The sequence below is a fragment of the Triturus cristatus genome, chromosome 11 (genome assembly GCF_964204655.1).
Source record: "Triturus cristatus chromosome 11, aTriCri1.1, whole genome shotgun sequence".
Lineage (NCBI taxonomy): Eukaryota > Metazoa > Chordata > Amphibia > Caudata > Salamandridae > Triturus > Triturus cristatus.
In genome coordinates this window covers 578,789,547-578,806,291 of record NC_140594.1, presented here as the reverse complement: position 1 = coordinate 578,806,291, position 16,745 = coordinate 578,789,547, and positions in this window count along the sequence as shown.

Here is a 16,745-nt window from a genome sequence, read left to right as displayed (position 1 = left end):
GAGTACAATTGGAGAATGAACCCACAACCGGCGGAGGAGCAGTCACACACAGCAGGGGGAGGGGCGGCGCCCCAGCAACGAACAAGGAGTGACGAATATCATGAATCTAAGGGATTACACAATCAGCAGAGATGAAGAAGCCATACTCTCAAAGGGCCTCGGCTTTGTCCCTACCCCGAACAATGACCCATTTTCTCTCAACACCGAACTGGCACAGTTCTTTAGAAATATCAAGCTGAGGGATTACTTTGGTGAATCACAAAAAGATGATGATAGAAATTCAAATACAGACCTATGAAAAAAGTCCACTTTCACTCCACCGACCCAAAACATCTCATGCAACGTGCTGGAATTTGAACAAGCAGTTCTCAAAGAGGTCGAAGAAATTGACTTCAACAATACTAAGGGGTTCCAGAACCTGACCAAGGGAGAGAGGACAGCACTCCAGCAACTCAACAACAATCATGATATAGTAATAAAACCGGCGGACAAAGGCCGGGCTATAGTTCTTATGAGCTATACTATGTACAGAGAAGAGTGCCTACGCCTTCTATCAGACACCACAAACTACAAGATACATCGTAGTGACCCTACAACACGGATTATGCACAAGATTAAAAGCCAGGTCAGTGAGGGTATGACCTGTGACTGGATCACAAAACATGAAGCAGACTTCCTTATAAACACCAAACCGAGAACACCTAGGTTCTATACCCTTTCCCAAAATCCACAAAAACAGGACACCACCCCCGGGAAGGCCTATAGTGTCGGCATTGGCTCAGCACTAGAACCTCTGTTGCAATTCTGCGATTGTTTTTTAAGACCCATTGTGCAGAAGTCCCCGTCGTACCTTAAGGACACGAAGGATGTTTTATGCCACCTGAGAGATCTGGAGGTCAATATCAATGAGGACTTGTTTATAACCATGGACATCGAAGCGCTCTATACGAGCATCCCCCAAAGACGCACCCTGGAGGTGGTTGAACAAATCCTCCTGAACCAAGAATGGATCTGCATAACACCAAGACACTTCATTATGGAATGTGCAGAGCTGGCCCTCACCGAAAACTTTTTCGAGTTCGAGGATATCCTGTACCATCAGATCAAGGGCACGTCTATGGGCAACACTTTCGCACCCAGTATGGCGTACGTGTATGTCCACCAGTTTGAGGAAAACTACATCTTCAATGCTAACAGTCCATTGGCCCAACAGATGAAAATGTGGAAGCGATACATAGACGATATTTTCATTGTGTGGCATGGTATACCGGAGGAGGCCACGACGTTTGTGGAGTGGGTCAATCGCAGAGACAATCATCTCAACTTCACCCACAATATCGAGAAGAATCATGCTATATTCCTCGACTTGGACATCACCCTGACGACCAGCGGGATCTCCACAAAGGTGCATATAAAACCAACAGATAGGATCAGCCTATTACTGTACGAAAGCTACCATCCTAGAGTACTGCGCCGAAATCTGCCAGTGGGACAATTTCTCAGAATTTGGAGAAATTGTTCTGAGCTGGAAACATTTCAAGAGCAGGCAGAACATTTGGAGACCACACTCTTGGCAAGACACTACCCAAAACAAATGATCAGGAGAGCCAAGAACAGGGCCAGGAATAATAATCGGGAAGCACTGCTGGACACTACACCAAAAGAAAAATCCGAGCGCATGGTGTGCGTAACCACATACACCCCAGCATCCAACAAAGTCCAAAGCATAATAAAGAAAAAATGGTCAATTCTTAATAGTGGACAACGTCAGTAGGCATCTCCCCTTTTTGCCATCAAGAGAAGTAGGAACCTCAGGGACAACCTGGTACACTCCAAAATCAAACACGAGGATGACAGTGTTCAGAACACCCTTTGGAGCCAACCAAATCCAACAGGCCATTTCCCATGCGGCAGTTGCGTTTGCTGCCCCCTGACTACCACCACGAAAGAAGTGGATATCGGCACCAACAATCCATGGAAACTGAAGGATTTCAGTAATTGCAACACTGAGAATGTGATCTACCTCTTGAACTGTCCGTGAAACCTGAAGTACGTTGGTATGACGACAAGGAAAGTAAAAACACGGATCAACGAACACCGTAGCACAATCCGCTGTAAAAAATCTAATACCAGACTGACAAAACTCTTCCTAGACCTATACCACAAGGAATCAGATCTGCAATGGGTGGTATTGGAGGTTATGAAGAAACAAAAAACAGACATCTGTAGAAACCTGCATGTCAGGGAACAACTTTGGGTATACCGGTTGCGCACATGGGACACAGGCCTGAATGACGAAATCCTGTGGCTGCAGCTGGCACGGTAACCCATTTACAGTGCCATACCGCAAATGAAGTAACATTAAGAACACATGTATACACATGTAGCTAAGACATGGGGTACTTAAATAGGTATAAATCCATGACCAAAACGAAATTACACACCTTAACCAACCACACAATTACCCCCATTATCTGACTTGGGCAAACTTAGAATGTGCGCCAAACATACATGGCCTATAAAATAAAATAGCCCTCGGATGAGATCACAGGAAGGAGAAATACCCGCCAACATCATACGTGGCACAACCCCACTGGGTTGTATCTGTACGTGTGTTCCTCCGAAAATATATCCAGCCCCATGCTGATCCACTCAAGGATGAAATTTGCTGTGCTTTATATATACCCATTTACAAGATGAAACATGATGTCCACCCTAGTATTGGCTATCCTGTGGTTTGGCTATAGTAATGAGATTACTAATAGATGTACCATATCTGACACCAAGCGCATGCGTTTTTGAAATATAGGCACAGGACGCATGCGTGGCAGATTCACTGCACGTCTTTCCAGAAATGGGGAGGAGAGCTGAAGGCATACAAGCTCTCCTCCTGTGAACCGCAGACACTCCCTCTAGAACAACGCCCACCTAGGAGGGAGGCAGTATCTCACGAGCGGATCACTTCCTAGGTAACGCCCTTAACTAGGCAACCAGGCACGATCCCACCAAGACACCGGATCTTGTCCAGGTGTCACCGATTGATTCCCAATTAACAAGCAATTACACAAACCACGGACACTATAAAAGACGGCTCCCTTCCCACCATTATTCACCGGCTGGGAGGCGAAGCGGACAACTGTAGAAGACACGGCGGAAGGCGCTGAAAAAGACAGTAAGAGTGTGTGTGTTGTGGATGGATATAAGCGCGTACTTAAACGCGTTGGTGCATTTTAACCCTTACCACTGGAACGCACCATTTTTAACATGCATCTGTGTATATGCTTTTTTCTCCCTGTCATGGACCTGATTTATCAACACCAGGCTGTGATTTTGTGTCTCTCTTTCCAGGATGTCAAAGTAGGGCCTTCCACCCTCGACCTCCCATGGAGTAAGTAGGATAGTGACCTAGGGTAAGCAGTGAGAGACAATTCTTCTCTCCTCTACAAGTGTTGACATGTATGACTGACACGTGTTTTTCACTTAGAAACCACCACGCATGCTTTAAAGTGTGGTGATGTATGCAATGTAACATTACAAACAGAAACCCTCATATTCTGTTTGTTTTCTACAGGCATTTCTTTTGAGTACTACACTAGCGGGGAGAGTGGTATCTACATACACCCTCCCTTTTCCATTAGTGGTTTATGCATTTTGTATATAAAGACGGAGCCCTCTAACATACTTGGTCCTGACGAATGCTATGTACCCTCTGGGGACCTTTAGCAGAAACATGTTAACCACATCTAGCACGGTGAGGGGATAATTAGTTCCCATATCACCACTCACTTCTTTTAATACCATACAGTTGCCCATTTAATTAAATTAGTCTTTTTGACAACTGTAATGATTTTTTAATCACTTTTCACTACTCACTGGCCCCCACTTAGTTTAGAAGTGCATCCCTGTCTCCAGGTTTATGCCCGCCCTCTATCAAACAAAGTTTTTAGAGGGCGAGGATGGCCTATGATGAAGCATGACACCAGGTGGTGTGTGAGGCCAGTCCTTCACTTTTTGTGAGATGCCCCCACTTGACACGCATCTCTAAAAATCCTGTAGAAATCCCAACTAAGGGCAGCCCCATTTGTGTTTATAGCAGATTTAACTATACTGGAGAACTTATATGGAGAGGTTGCATTATAGCCGTTCCTCACCATCACGGACGAGGATGGGGTTCCACCGGGCCAATTCCTGCATCATGCCTCCTGGACGGCCACGATGAGGCGCTGGTGGGGTGACATTGCACAGGAGCCTCCAACACATCTCCTTATGCAATATGTGCACATAATGGGTACGGGGCATCAACTAGTGAAGTGGTTTGTGGAGTAGATCCGAGAGCACACACTGGTGGACTTAACGCTGTTGCAGGCTAAATGGGAGGCAGATTGGGGGAAGCCCTATTCAGAGAAGAGTGGTCCGTAGTCTTGGAGAGTCCTAAACAGATCCCTAGAAATGCCCATTTTAGATTAATCCAATTCTACATTGTCCACAGAGTATATCTCGCCCCAGACAACATAAATAGGTATTTTCACAGACAGGATGAGTGCTGTCCGCGCTGCAAATTGGTAGATGCGGATCTTTTACATATGCTCTGGCCCTGCCCTGATCTGCATTCGTACTGGGACGGGGTGATTGGTGCGTTAGTCACTAGTACCAACAGGAAGGTACCGCGGACATAGGAGGCATGTATCACAGGGATATTTCCAAGAATCAAAAAACACAAAGCATCCTCTAGGTTTTTGGATTTGGGTCTAGTTGTCGCTGAATGGCTTATTACACGCCGGTGAAAGGAGGAGAGCCCCGCCGAAGAAGGCTTGGTTTCTCTCAATGCTGAATTGGGTTAAGGCAGAGGCAGTCTCCTTAGTACATGAGGATACGCTGGGTCTTTGTAAATTCCCCATTTCCACAGAGTGGAATGCAATGCTGTGTACAATTCAGGGACTGCTGGCGCAGGATGACCCTCTGGATATTCCTATTCCAGATTGATATTGTGTAATACATGCGCTGAACTATGGCCTGAGCTGTACGCTGGTTTGTAAAGAACGTCCCATAGACCCCAAACTGTTATGTATGTTCTCCAAGCAGCCATGAAGTTCACCTATATGATTATTGACAAGGTACTGTCTCATAGCGATTGAGATCCAATTTTTTCTTACCTACCTTTATAAGGCTTCGGCTCCCCCTCCTACCCCCCGATGGTGTTCTTACATTAGATGTTATTAATATGACTGTTTGTTTGCATAAGAAGATTGAGGTGTCATGGCGGAGTGAAGCCATATGAGCTGCATATAGGCATTTGATATGTACATGCATAGTAGAATTATACTGTACCACAACAAGATTAAATAGACATGCTGCAGGAGGGATGTGGTTAAGTGATTGATGGGGTATGCCATTTGCTGTTACTAGATGCAACCGATAATAGTGATGTCTCCATGCCGATAAGATGTTGGTTTACAAATGTTGTCTGGCAAATAAACTACTGGTTCTATATGATAATTTCTATGATGGTATATTGTTTTTCATTCATGTACAAAACTTTAATAAACAGATCAAACAAAAAAAAAGAAAGTAACAGCAAAATGATCGGACCAGCATGAGGGAAAAGCAGGGGGGCAGCTAAGGTCAGACAAATTAGAAAAAAATAGGATCAAGCAGATGGCCTGCTACATGGGTAGGGCCTGAATTACAAAGTCGAACGTTCTTTGCTTCTAAATCAGCAATGAATGACACACTTTTAGTACATTTAGGGTCATCTAAGTGTAAATTCAGATCACCCAAAATGGTAAAGTTGGCAGCCTTCAAAATATGAGGAGTTACTAGGTTGGGGAAGGACAGTGCCCATGGCCCAGCTGGCCCCGGAGGACGGTAAAGCAATATACCGGAAAAAGTGAACTTCGGTGTAAGCAGGATTTTAAATAGTAACGCTTCACAATCAGTGGCAGAGAAATCATCAGCTTTGCATTCAAGAGTGCTTTTGTAGATAATCGCAATGCCACCCCTAACTTTAGCTTTGTATCTTTTCTGATGATGGAATAGTTAGATGGAAGTGCCGCTGCCACGTCAGGACCTGAGCTATCTTGTAGCCAGGTCTCTGTTAAAAAGACAGCATCCGGTTGAGTATTTATCAGGAGATCAAAAATAATAGCTTTGTGTTTAGGGAGTGATCGGCAATTAATGTTATAAAATGTAAAATCTTGATGAGCTGAGAGTGTACCATAATGCGTAATTTTCCCCGGTAGCTCAGCATAGTTAGATTTTCCTGTTTCACTGCATTTATGTCGGACCCTTCCACTGTGCCCATTACTTTGCCTAGAGCAAGTGAGAGAAAACCTACAATGCTGGCAGTCGGAGAGGGCTTCATCTAATTTAAGAATTTTGCAGTTGGAGGAAGAGGTCTGACAGAGCTCGGACAATTGTTTAGCAGAATAGATCAATATTATAGCATTAGTTGGAAAAGGGGTTGTGGCCCCTTGTCCCGGTCGCTGCGTGTCCGCTCGCGGGCCATTAAATAGTGAGCCGAGGCGAGACGCAGCGTGAGTGCTGACTAGAGATGGCGTGAGGCACAACAAAATGGCCTCTCAGGGAAACAAAGCCTCGTATTATTAAGTGCAAAGTGCTGATCCGAACTAAATTAAAAAACAATCAGATTCAGTTCAAAACGTACATTTCACGATTGTATCTGTACCGATGTGCGGTCTAGTAGTGGGGAGGGCGGAGCGTGGGCGGAGCGAGGGAAGAGGAAGGGGCGAGGAAAGGGAAACGGGGAGTTAGAGTAGGGACGTGAAAGAGAGAGGTTGAATAAAGAAGCCTCTCCGAACCTACTGTGTCTGTCGTCATTGAGGGGCGCTGCAGGGGGACACGACAGCTGGCGACGAGGGTGGGATGAGCAGTGGACTCTCCCGGACCCGACACCGTAAGCATTTAAGGAACCCCCCCAGGGAGAACTGCTTTGCAAGAGACGATCTCGACGCATGAGAGCCCCCCCCCCTGCGCAGGAGACTCGAAGATACGCGTGCGAGCAGCAGTGAGGCCCCCCCCCCTACCTGGCACAAGCGGCAGGCTCCAGGAGTGGGTGAGTGAAGCTTCAGCACGCTGCAACAAGCAGAAAGCAAGGCTCGAGCCTCGTGTGAGGCCCCACGTGTGTAGTGACCCGGCGGCCATCTTGAAGTCAGGCAGCCTTGGAGGGACATCCCCATTGAAGTGAATAGGCGGCCATCTTGAAGTCAGGCGCCCAGAACAAATTTAAACAAGCACAAGCCAATGCAAACAAGCACGAGCTAATGCAAACGAAGGAACAAACAGACACGAGCAAGGCCACAGCAAGCCTGAAAGCACACAAGCATAAGAAACAGCAAGAGTGAAAGCAGAATACAACCAACAAGTACAAGTCAAGGCGAAACAAACAAGCACGAGCTAATTCAGACAAGTGAACAAGCAAGCACGAACACTGCCCACACAATGTCGAACAACGGATCACCGACCCGTCAGGAAGTGAAGCCAATCGTCATGGGACTGTCACACTTGCGCCCTCCGGAGCCTCTGGCGCTCGTCGTCGGTAGCAGTATGGGCCCCCGTTGGGAGGAATGGATAGAGGACTTTGAGGACTACATCAAAGGTTCCAAAGTACTCGGAGATGAGGACCAGCTGATTGCACTCCGCAATCTAGTGGGGAAAGATGTCAGCAAAATGATCAAGGAAATTCCCGCAGCAGATGCAGGAACATACGCCAAAGTTCGTGAAGCCCTCGATAAAAAATTCATACACAAGAAAAATGTGGACTATGAGCGGTACGTGTTTCAGCGGGCGCGACAAGAGAAAGATGAGATAATGGGCGCCTACATTACGCGGCTTCGGCGGCTAGCGCGTCACTGCGACTTTGAAAGGTTTTCAACGGATGATGCCATACGCTTGCGCGTGATCGACGGCTGCCAGTCGGAGACACTTCGACGAAAACTGCTAAAGAAGACCCACACACTGGACGAAATAGAAGAACTCACAAGAGTGCACGACCAGGCTGAGGAACATGCCAAGTCCATGGAGTCGGGGTGCACGGAGCGCAAGGAGCTTGCGTGTCAAGTGCGCACCGGTCGTCCCCGCCGGGGGTCGAAAGAGCGCGAGCGACACGCCCGACCATCGTCGCGCCGCCGCTATCCAGAACATCGGCGGCCTGACTCGGGAAGGAGGAGCAAAAGACACGATCACACGAAGAAATCGGCCGCAAGACGGTGTTACCGATGTGGATACGACTTTCCACACAGCGGGACATGCCCGGCCATGGGGCAACAATGCCGCAAGTGCGGCCGGAGCCATCACTTTGAAGCTATGTGCGGGGAGTACCGCCGCGAGAAAGACAAAGACAAGACCGCGCCTGAGTCGTCGAGAAGAGACACCCGCCGGCACCATGTGCGAGCAGTCCATGTCCGTCGGAAGTCGTCATCAAGGTCTTCCCACTCCAGCAGAGAGTCCCGGTCGTCCAGGTGGTCAAGGCGATCTCCGTCTCGAGACTCAGGGTCATCTTCGGACGAACAAGAGTATTCGGTAGAGTACGCGAACATGATCGCTGACCCGGACCAACTCAAAAAGTACCCCCGTTTGGACATAAGCGTGGGTGGCCACAACACGAAGTTCGTGATGGACAGCGGGGCGTCGCTGAATTACATCCCAGTGACTGAATACCGGAAGATGAACCCTCGCCCCCGACTGAACCCTGCGCACGTCCGTGTCTACACCTGGATGTCCAGGGAACCACTTCCGTGTCTTGGGAAATTTCCGACTGTACTGAGGCACCAAACAACATCAGTTCCCGCGGTGATACATGTCATTGAGGGGCCGGAAGCGGACTGTCTCCTCAGTCTCCCAACGGCCGAACGGCTAAGACTGGTTGAAATTCTATATCGCGTCACCGATGACAGTGACACTGTCCGCAAGTTCCCAAAACTGTTCACAGGACTCGGCAAAATGAATAGAGGCCAGATCCGCTTGCATATTGATGAACAGGTTCGGCCGGTTGCCCAGCACCCCAGAAAGGTTCCTTTTCACCTTCAACAGGCTGTAGAAGATGAACTGCAAGACCTCCTGACAGCCGACATCATCGAGCGTACGGAGGGCCCCACGCCGTGGGTTTCACCAGTGGTGATCGTCCCAAAGAAAGGAACTCCAGGGAAAGTCCGACTCTGTGTGGATATGCGCATGCCCAACACAGCTATCGAGAGAGAACGACACCCTGGACCCCACCTGAGTGACATGATAGCCGCACTAAATGGTGCGCGCGTGTTTTCCAAACTTGACCTCAACAAGGGGTACCATCAACTGGAACTCCATGAAGATTCTCGGTACATCACAACGTTCGCGACGCACCTGGGGCTGTTCCGGTATAAACGACTGAACTTTGGCATATCATCAGCTGCCGAGATATTCCAAGAAGCCATCCGGCAGACGATCCATCACATCCCCAACACGCTGAATTACAGCGATGACATCCTAGTGTATGGGGCAGACATTCAAGCGCATGACACAGCCCTCGACAGAGTCTGCCACGCGCTTTTGGACGCAAACCTAACTCTCAACAAGGAGAAGTGCGAATTCCACCAAGAAAAGCTGAAATTCTTTGGGCACGTCTTCTCTAGTGCAGGGATGAAGCCGGACCCGGACAAAGTGAGCTCGTTGAATGACACCAAGAGTCCACGGGATGTCAGCGATGTGCGATCCTTCCTAGGGATGGCGAGCTACTGCTCGCGGTACATCGAAGACTACGCCACTATCAGTCACCCCCTCCGGAGATTGACCAAACAAGGCCAGGCATTCGAGTGGACTTCAGAGTGCGAGCGAGCATTTCGAGACATCAAACAAGCGGTGGGAAGAGCCGACAGCCTGGCGTACTTCAGCCCGGACCGAAAAACTGAGATCACAGTGGACGCCAGCCCCGTCGGTCTCGGGGCCATCTTAGCCCAATACGATAAGGACACTGACCAGCGTCATATAGTGGCCCATGCCAGCCGAAGTCTCTCAGACACGGAGAAGGCCTACTCCCAACCTGAGAAAGAAAGCCTCGCGGTAGTATGGGCCTGCGAACATTTCCACGTATTCATATATGGGAAACACTTCACCATGGTGACAGACCACCAAGCGCTTGTCACCATCTTTGGGAACCCGCGCTCCAAAATGCCACCCCGCATCGAACGATGGGGACTACGCCTGCAAGAATATACTTTCACTATCGTCCACAAACCAGGAAAGTCGGCCAACCCAGCTGACTACATGTCAAGGCACCCCGAAGCTACCCACCGTCTCACTCCGTCTGTAGCTGAGGAGTACATCCACTTTGTAGTGGCCCAGGCACGGCCGCCGGCTGTTCCCCTGGAAGCCATCCAACAAGCCACCTCGCAGGATGAGCTGCTACAAAGAGTGATTCACCGGATACGAACACATCGGTGGAGACAGGACGATGCACCTGAGGAGAGTGACCCAGAGAAGTGCCAAGAGCTACAGGCGTTTAAGAATGTGAGCGAGGAACTATCCGTCACAGCGGAAGGGCTGCTCCTGAGAGACCACCGGATCGTCATCCCACAGCACCTGCGCCAAGGAGTCATCAACTTGGCCCATGAAAGCCACCGAGGCGTGGTTGCGACCAAGAGGGCTCTTCGTGAACGTGTCTGGTTCCCGTTCCTTGACAAAATGGTAGAACGTACCCTCAAAGACTGTCCGCAGTGCCAAGTAGTGGGGCGCGGTGATCCCCCAGCTCCGCTCCAAATGACACCACTACCATCAGGAGTGTGGCAGGAACTAGCCATGGACTTCTACGGCCCAATGCAGTCGGGCAAGTACGTGCTGGTGATTGTTGATGAGTACTCGAGATTCCCCATCGCTCAATTTGTCCCGTCCACCGGAGCAACTGCTACGCTCGCCGTCCTTGACGAAGTGTTTGCAGCGTGGGGAGTACCCAAAGTAATGAAGACGGACAATGGCCCACCGTTCAACGGGCAAGAATTCAGCGACTTCATGAAAGTAATGGATATCCGACACCGGCGAATAACACCGCTATGGCCTCAGGCCAACGGCACTGTTGAAAGATTCATGGCCACCCTCAAGAGAACTTTCCAGCAGGCTGTGCTTGATAGAAAAGACATGCAAACAGCCCTCAATGACGTGCTCCGATCATACCGAACCACACCACATGCCACCACAGGCAAATGCCCAGCGACACTCATGCTGGGGCGGCCCATTCGGACACGAATACCCACCTGGGAAGGAGCATTACGACCTGTGTCCCCAGGTCGCGTCCATCAAGAAATGGTGACCACCGACAGAGCTCGCAAAGAGGGCATGAAGACGTATGCTGATGGTCGTAGGCGAGCCCGATCGCTCTCTTTCCGAGAGGGAGACTGCGTGGTGGTTAAGCAGGAGCAATGTAAGAAAACGGACAGCAGGTTTCGAGCAGAGCCGCTGACAGTCACCCGGCAAAGGGGAACCATGCTGACGGCGGAATCAGACCGGAGACGCATCACTCGAAATGTGTCTCATTTTCAGAGATGCAGCTCGGCTCTGCAGGATGCGCTAGAGTCACAACTCCAGCCTCCGAGAGCTGACCAGACTGAACTGCGAGGTGAGACTGTTACTGGCTCAGAGGAGAGAAGCGAAGGTAACACTGCTGTGTTTCCAGAGGGCCGGTCTCTCAGACCACGACAGACAATTCGCCAGCCACGTCGGCTGATTGAAGAGATGTAAACATTTTGTAAGTTTGTTCTGCTAACAAAGGGGGAGATGTACCGATGTGCGGTCTAGTAGTGGGGAGGGCGGAGCGTGGGCGGAGCGAGGGAAGAGGAAGGGGCGAGGAAAGGGAAACGGGGAGTTAGAGTAGGGACGTGAAAGAGAGAGGTTGAATAAAGAAGCCTCTCCGAACCTACTGTGTCTGTCGTCATTGAGGGGCGCTGCAGGGGGACACGACAGTATCGTTATTCAGTTTAAAACAGATTCAGAGGTAAAATAATGATAGGTAGAGAGCCTACCAGGCACTGCACGTCCGCTCCCGGGCCATTAAATAGCGAGCCGAGGGGAGAACCAGCGTGAAAGCTAGAATGCTGACTGGAGATTGCGTGAGGCACAACAAAAAGGCCTCTCAGGGAAGCAGAGCCTCATATTACTAAAGTGCAAAGTGCCGATTCGAACTAAATTAAAAAAACAATCAGATTCAGTGCAAAACGTACAATTCACGATTTTATATGATATTCAGTTTGAAACAGATTCAAGGGTTCAGTCAGAGGTAAAATACAACTAGGTAGAGAGCCTACCAGGCAACAGCAATCTGGATAGGCATGTGTAAAGTCTCTAACAGTTTTCTCACATTTTCTCCATTGCGGATGGGAGACCCTGACATGGTCATAAATCACCTTCAAGACCATAACTGTTTGAAGTCATGAACATACCTAACCCATATTGTCTATTGGTGAAGGTTGTAACCCTCAGCTGGTCTGAAACACAGCATGCACGTGTTAGGGCAACCAATTTGTCCACCTGTGCAGAGAATACTCCGCAGCTTCCACTACACCAGTAACGGTACAGACAGCATAGGCAGCCCTTAGATTTCCTTCATTGTCCCTTAGACAAGAGTCATCCACAAAGAGGATGTCATCAGACTCAGGCAATGGCTCGTTCATTATGTACGGACGTGGCTTGGTGCACAGTTCACTGACATCAAGACAGTCATGTCCTACTTCGATCTCATCTGCATCAAAATCAGGTAATGGTAGTAAAGTGGCAGGATTTAAAATGTAACATCTCTTCAGGTTTACATTTTCAGCAGCCAAGATTGACTGCTCATACCTAGTGAGCTGGATATTCGTCAAATGCTGTGTACGTATTCTGGTCAGCAATATTTCAAAAGTGTGGCACATAAACAGTCAAAGGGTGACCCATTACGATGCTCTTGCATCTCTCTATGCTGACACCTGCTGCTGCAACGGATATGAGACATCCGGGCAACGCTGATGCTACTGGATCTAAAGTAGCTAAAAAGTAGGCATCTGGTCTACGGGCACCTCCATGATTCTGAGTCAACACTAAGAGAGCACAACCATCTCTTTCACTGCAGAAAAGCAAAAACGCCTCATTGTAGTCAGGCATTCTAAGTGAAGGAGCACAACAGAGACTCTCTCTCAACTCCAGGAATACAATCCGACTCTTCCTTGTGAGTTAACCTCTACAGAGGTTTGGCCACTATGGAAAAGCTGGGTATCCACTGGTGACAGTAGCCCACCATTCCTAGAAATATCCCGACTTCCTTCTGCGTGTGTGGCGGATTCATCTGCATGATCACCAATATTCTTTCTCGCACCTTTCACAATGTGATGTCCTAAGTAGAGGACTTCCATTATACAGTACTGCTAATTATTTGGGGACATTTCAATCTCAGCCAAATGATTCAACAAGGCAATGGGATCAGTTTTCTATGCTTCTCTAGAATCTGATGCGACCAAAAGGTCATTGATGTACAGAACCAGGACAGAATTGCAGGTCTTGACCAGAGACTCCAGATTCTTCTTCAAGATCTGGTTAAAACTTGAAGGGCTTTCCGTATGGAACACGGCACCAGGTTAAAACACAATTCCCCAGCCAAAAAGCAAATAAAAACTGTCTATCTTTGTGCAAGGGACTGGAGAAAAATGCTTGGCAGAGATCAATGACAGTCAACCATTCAGCTTCACATGGAATCTGAAACAATATTACAGAAGGATTCGGTACCATGGGACAACAAGGAACCACTATGCTGTTTATTGTATGGAGATCCTGTTCCACATGGTACATACTGCTTGGATTTTGCAAACACATAATAGGTGAGTGTCACCAACCTGTTGACGGCAACACAGTAGCCAGCCCGTTCTTCCTTGCCTGGCCTGGAAGTCAGGCACTTGGGAGGAGTCACGTCGTCGTGCCAGACCCGGAACTACAAGTAAACAGTGAAGAGGACAGTAATATTCCTCTAACGAAAAGAAAAGAAAAGGGATACAAAGCATTGCACCAGTTATTTGGGGCTACCAAATGTTGCTGTTGTGTAATTACCACGTTGAGTTAGAGTTGTAAACGTGCACCCCCTCCCATAACAGCACAAGGAACCACTATCCCTATAAAACAAGGACAGACACTTACCAGCTTCTTTGTTTTTGTCGAGGGTGCTGGCGGAGAGGGCCTCCGAAGGACCTGGAAGAGAAGAAGAGGAGTGAAACACCTGAACAAGGAGGTATTCCATCAACACTAAGATAAATGTACACATTTGAATAAAGAAAAAAAAAACAAGCTTGAGACCACTCTGAGTAGTCTTTAAGAGCCAATTTCAAACAAGTGGTCACATTTGGTGGAGAATGCGGGCATAAGCCCTACCATTGAAGAAAAAAAGGAAGCCCTTATAGAACATCTTGTGCAAGGACAACAAAAGCTTAAGTGGGCTTTGGAACACCAGATGACTTCCGCCCAGGCTGACCGGGAGTTGCTTCGGGACCCACTAAAACCCAGACAGATCAGCTGGCTAAGTTAGCTCAAGAACAGGTACAAGCGACCTCAGGACTAACGACTTACAAAACAATCCCACCCAACATCCCAATGGTGACCTTGCAAAAACTGTTACCTGGTGACGACTTTGATGCCTTTCTGACAAACTTTGAATGTACGGTGAGGGCATGTGCTTGTCTCCTAGAAAGATGGCCTTTTTATCTGGCTCCCTTGTTGTCCGGAGACACCCAGGCAGTATATCAAACTGCCAATCCTCAAGGGACTGCTACCTATGAGGAAGTAAAGAAAGTACTGCTAGACAGGGCGGGTCTAGACGAAGAAGCATATAGATTGTGATTCAGGCAAGAGAGGGGTAAGCCAGGTGACACCGCGAAGGTATTATATTTCAAATTGAGAACGGCTGTTGACAAATGGCTAAAACCCCATGACCACACCGAAGAAGAAATTATGGATAAAATTTGTCTTGAACAGTTTATAGAAGCTCTTCCTCACCAGACTCAACGGTGGCTACGCCAGCATTCAGGATTCAACAGTGAGCAAGCTGTTGAAATGGCCACCTCGTTCTCATGGGTCCAGCCTCGATAATCCTCCCACGAGGTGGAAAGACCCCACAGAAATAACCCCAGAGTCTTTAATCCGTCATCAGAACGAAAACAAAGCAGAACGATCAACAAGGGTAGGAGAGCCAACCAGAGTAAACCAGATCTTCAGCTTCCATCTGGTCCCCAATGTTTTGAATGCAGCGAATGGGGCCATATTGCCGGTTTTTGTAAAAATAAAAAAGTGTCAGAGGAACCAATGGAGATCAATTACGCCCCAAGCCCTGTTTACTATACCCAGGAGATGGGTCCCGTATTTCTTGTAAGTGTGTGGGTAAACAAAAAGTCAACAATTGCCTTGTTAGACTCCGGTTGCAAACAATCTGTTATAAGGGCAGAACTTGTGTTACCTTGCCAGATCCTACCCAAGAAAAACGTACATATTAGATGTGTACCTGGAGATGTTAAACAGTACCCCCTTGCTAGACTGGAACTTTCCACGCCTTGTAAATCCACCACCGTAGAAGTAGGGGTGCTACCGAATTTGCCGGAAGATCTCATCATAGGAACCGATAACCCACAATTCATAGAAATGTTTTATACTATGTTGACCCAACTAAAAGAAAACACAAGACGCTATCCCCAAAGATGCTCTTCTAGCTCCTGAACCATGGATGACTCATCGTAACTTACGTTTCACTCAAGCGAACGACACGCTATCAACCTATCTTGGACAAAGACCGACAGAACAATACCCAGGTGTTCCCCATTTCCAAATAAGGAATGGACTTTTGCATTGAATCCCGGGACCCACTGATCCCCCTCAGTTGTTAGTACCAAAAGAATTTCAAGACCAGATAATGTTTTATGCCCATTCCTATTTACTAGCTGGACATCTGGGCCCGGAGAAAACAACCAAAGAAATCCTTGCAAATTTCTACTGGCCTGGTATTTTCACCCATATAAACAAGCATTTGCATTGCAATAGGTCTCGCATTTGCGAGAGTTTATGCTATTGGCATTGTAAATGACAATGCCTTTTATTTATTTGTTTAAAAAAAAACACCTTAATAAAAGGCATTGTAATCTACAAAGCCAATAGCTCAAACTCGTGTAAATGCGAGACCTATTGCATTGCAAATGCTAGTTTGTCTATGACAGGGGTGATAAAACCTCAGAAGACGCGGATACTGTGAGGATGAGAAACCGAATCTCCCACCCCTCTGCTCCCCAACTGAAATATACTTTTAACTCAGTGTAGTTTTTATTGATTTTTACGTTTTTTTTTCAATGGGGTCATGCAATCAAAATAAACATCACCGGGGTGAACAGAAGACAACCAAGGGACGAAAATCACCATAATGGATAAAAACAACTCTCGCCAGCCACGTAATACAGTAGTTTCTTAGTGGACTCGCAGTTAAGGTCCTCAATGCTCAGATCAAGTCACGGGTCCTGCCCGTGACAGGCCTCGGCGAAGGAGGCAAAGCACAGAACGCTGCCGAGAATAGTGCCACACGGAACCCTAAGACGAGGCTACTCGAGGCCGGGGATGCTGTGGACACACTAGGCCCCGCGCCGGTGGACCTACCCTGAAGGTCCCGGCGTTCGCTCTGCTTGGCCTGGTGCTCCTTCAGGAGGCGAGAGAGCATGGCTGGCTGTGCCGGAGCCGGCTGGGGATCCTACTGTTCCGGAGGCCGCTGT